This window comes from Myotis nattereri (assembly GCF_964212035.1).
Source record: "Myotis nattereri genome assembly, chromosome: 10".
Lineage (NCBI taxonomy): Eukaryota > Metazoa > Chordata > Mammalia > Chiroptera > Vespertilionidae > Myotis > Myotis nattereri.
This window is the reverse complement of record NC_138085.1, coordinates 1,685,512-1,690,118: the sequence shown is the minus strand read 5'-3', so window position 1 is coordinate 1,690,118 and position 4,607 is coordinate 1,685,512.

Genomic DNA, 4,607 nt, shown 5'->3' with positions numbered 1-4,607 from the left:
AAACAAGCAATTTTAACTTTGTCAAGTATTTCTCTGTAAAGAAGGTAATTCTTGCTCCATGTTCACCCACTAGCTCTGGAGCACAGAAGGCGAGTTGCAAGGCCGGATGGGGAACAGGAGCCACGTTAGCCTGTACACTCATCCTGTGGGCATGGTCCCCTCTGGCAGATGAGCTGGCTGAGCACCTCTCCAGGACACAGGCCTGGGAGCAGAGGAGGGGTATTTTCAGCTTCTCCTTGCCGTTGGCCTTAGGGCAGGACACCGACCTGAAGTACAGAACCTTACTCTGGGCCAGTGGAAGGAGGGACCATCTGGGCCATAATGGTTGGAGCAATGAATGGACTCACAGCTACACACAAAGTGGAAAGGCAGTGGCAAGAGTCAGCAGCCAAGATACAAGCCTGAGAAACAAGCTTCTACACATCAAAGGACAGCAAGGCTGGACTGGGCAGAGCTTCTGTCTAAGCCACTCCCCCCTGAGGCGGATGCTTCTTGTACATGCTTCCTGGCCTGCCGGCCCCAGGGCAAGGCCTGCTGGTCACAGGTGCTTTGCTGGAGGACCGAGCAGCTGTTCCCCGCAGACAAGAATTTCATTCTCATGTATTTGTTTTCCTTCAGAGAGTTCAAATAGTGCTCTAATCCCACATGAACATAAAGCCCTCTCAACCCTGAGGGGGTGGGATGATCCATTTGAGTGACAAAGAAGAGCAACTTCTGGACTCATTCACATGTGCTGTGTCACTCATGCGCGTGTGCTGTGTCACTCGTGTGTGTGCTGTGTCACTCATGCGCGTGTGCTGTGTCACCATGCGCGTGTGCTGTGTCACTCATGTGCGTGTGCTGTGTCACTCATTCACGTGTGCTGTGTCACTCATGTGCGTGTGCTGTGTCACCATGCGCGTGTGCTGTGTCACCCATGCACGTGTGCTGTGTCACCATGCACGTGTGCTGTGTCACTCATGCACATGTGCTGTGTCACTCATGCACGTGTGCTGTGTCACCATGCACGTGTGCTGTGTCACCATGCACGTGTGCTGTGACACTCATGCACATGTGCTGTGTCACTCATGCACATGTGCTGTGTCACCATGCGCGTGTGCTGTGTCACTCATTCGCGTGTGCTGTGTCACTCATGCACGTGTGCTGTGTCACTCATGTGTGTGTGCTGTGTCACTCATGTGCGTGTGCTGTGTCACTCATGCGCGTGTGCTGTGTCACTCATGCGCGTGTGCTGTGTCACTCATGCGTGTGTGCTGTGTCACTCATGCGCGTGTGCTGTGTCACCATGCGCGTGTGCTGTCACATCCACGGTATAAGTGGAATCCAAGTTTGGAGCGACTAAACATCACTGTCAGGGCCACCGAGCGGAGCTGCAAAGCGCTCTGGAGCTCCTTCATGCGTCGCCCACATCATAGCAGCCACTGTGGCTTTGGCACCAAGGAGCATCCTTGTTGGGAATCCCAGCAGTAAAGTTAAAGACGAGTTAGAGGGTAGGAATTATTCCTGCAGGAAGTTTCTTGTGGGAAGGCTCATTGCAGGGTCTCGCTGGGGAAGAACCCGCACTCGCGTTGTGACTTCGTGGTCCGGGGACAGCCAGATCGCTGCTTTTCCTGCCACGAACGCCCTGGGAGCTAGGACTCACAGCCCCTTTGGCCAGTCTATCCAGCTTTACTTTATTCTAAAATAAATATTGCTGTAATTAATCCTTCCCGTGGTCCAGAGTTCTGTTCTGAGCTTAACAGAAACTCGAACTGAGCCTCTGATTTGCATATTTATGAAAAAGAAATGATTTGGGTCTAACACATACAGGTCCAAGTGTAATCTCCATGGCCCAGGGGATTGCAACCGCCCTGGCTCTGATACCCCGCAGAGCACTCGGTGGGGCCCTGGGTGGCATCTCAGGGCAAGCAGATCTCACAGCTTTGCTTTCCTGGTCTCTCTGAGTTTTAATGCCTGTATTTACTGTCTGTATTATTTCCAGGTCACAGGTGCAGGTAAGATGGCGTAAGCATACACCACCTTCTCTCTCCCAGTAATTATAACTATAAAACCTGGAAAATGCATAGAAAACAGCTTGATCATTCTGAAAAGTAAATGGAAGCAAGCAGATTGGAGAAGCCAAGAATTCAAAGTTCCCCATGTTCATTTTCTCAGCCTGAGCACAGAAGTGGACATCGGTGATACCGAGGCGCTCCGGAGCCTCCGATCCCGCCGTGACGACCGAGGACAGCTTTCCTGGCGCGCGCTCTTTCCTCTCCGCGCCTTCGCTTCCCAGCCCCTGTACAGTTCTGCGCTGGTGGCAGCTGTGCCACCAGAACAGCAGCAGAAGGGCCTCCAGAGCCCACACCTGTGCGGAAGGGCATGTTCACTGTGATACTAGGCACTGGGGTCCCAAGAGAAGGTGACAAATCTCTACTGATTTTTTTTCTGTGTCCTCTTATCACTTGGCTGTGGAGATGGAAACAAATGTGGAAAGTGCACTTCAGAGTGGGGTATATAAGCACGCACAACACACTGGCCAAAGAAATCTGAAGAGGAGGGTGGGCAGCTTATGGAGCCGGAAAGTTCCATGGACATGGCAGACAAAGGGGAACTCAGGAAAGCAAACCAGTAAGGTTACTTCCAAACTCCTGGGCTCACGCCTCTGCTGCATCTGCAGGAGCCCAGCACTAAGCAGAACATGATAAACTGAGGATTGAACTCTGAAACAGACCTCTTCCTGAGCTCCAGACTGGCCAAGGCAGGGGGGATACTGGGGCTGGTCTAAGTAGAACTGAAATACAGTAAAACAGGACTGACTGAAACCGCCCAGGCTGGCTTAAATTTGGGGCTTGAATCAATTGGCTCACCTGCCTGCTTTTTTTTAAAAAAAACAACACTTCTTCACAGGATTTTAGCAAGATCCAGAGTTGTGTAACCTAATATTTATTATTTATGAAAGTGTATTTATTTATTTTTTTAAAGAGAAGGAAGAAGGAAAGAGAGAGAGAGATTTATTGTTCCACTTATTTATATACTTATTGGTTGATTCTTGCATGTGCCCTGACTGAGGACCAAACCTGCAACCTTGGCACATCAGGATGACATGCTAACCAATTGAACTACTGGCCCGGGCTATATAACATAATATTTAAAACATTCATAATATAATCCATTGAAAGCAAAAAATTATAAGATTTTCTGATGGATTTTCAATGTAGGTAGATGTAATAATATGAGTCAACTATACTACAAAGGAGGGAGGGTGAGAAAACATAGATTGGCCCTGGTTGGCATGGCTCAGGGAGCTGAGCATTGCCACATGTGCCAAGAGGTCACCAGTTCAATTCCTGTGTGGGCTTGAACCCCAGGAAGGGATATGCAGGAGGTAGCCGATCAATGTTTCTCTTGGTGACATTTCTCTCTCTCCCTCTCCCTTCCTCTCTCTCTAAAATCAATGAAACTATATATATTTTAAAAACATAAATTGAGTAAGGTATCTGCATAACACTTGCTGTGGTAAAATATTAATTCTAAGTAGAAAGTGAAAACATCTACATTATAGAAGGTCAGGGGCCATCACGACCTAAACGACCAGACGGATGACTGGTCACCAGGAAGTGCATGGAGAACCTCTCAGTCCCTCCTCCGCAGCCCACAGGCTCCTATCAGAGCAAGGCTGGCAGCAGGCGGGCAGGAGGGGCAGCGGGGGGGCAGGGAGGGGCGGGGAGGGGTGGATGGGGCAGAGCAAGGCAGGCACGGCAAGTTTGCTAGCCTCTGGCCTGGGGCCAGGCTAGAGCCCTAACAACCTCACTGCTGCTGAGGCAGCTGTGGATCAGGCTCAGAGAGAGAGGCAGGGCCTGATCCACAGCCACCACAGCTGCTAGCGAGGCCTGATCAGCAGCTGCCATGGCTGCTGGCGAGGCCTGGAGAGAGAGAGAGAGGCCAAGCCTGATCAGCAGCCGCCATGGCTGCTGGCGAGGCCTGGAGAGAGAAAGAGAGAGGCCAAGCCTGATCAGCAGCTGCTGTGGAGGCTGAAGATCAGGCACAGAGAGAGGCCTGGTGATAGTCCTAGAGATGCTAACTGGCATAGAAACCAGTCAGAACCAAATCTAGGTGAACTGCGAGGAGCCAATAGCTGCCTAGGAGGCGGAGCTTTTGATGCTGACTGGCATAGAAACCGACCAATCAGAACCTAATCTGGGTGAAGTGAGAAGGCAGAACCTAAGGTGGGGATTGAGGAGGGGTTTTTAGGGCAACAGCTGTTTGGTGTAAGGTGTAAGAAAGCAATTCAATTTTTTTAATGACTGGTTTGTCAGTAAAGTGCATATGACTGGCTATTAGGCTAGATATAGGGGTTATGTACTTTTGTCTGCTAAGAGCATCTCCTCCTGCTGATCCTATATAATCTATTTACACTAATAAAAGGGTAATATACTAATTAGACTGGATCAACCGGCCATCTTCTGGATGTCTGACTCCCTTACAGACAAAGCCATGGTGGTGGGGGCCGAGGCAGAGGCAGTTGGGGTGACCAGGCCAGCAGGGGAGAGCAGTTAGGGGCAATCAAGCAGGCAGAGAAGTTAGAGGCGATAAGGCAGGTAGGCAGAGTGATTAGGGGTGATCAG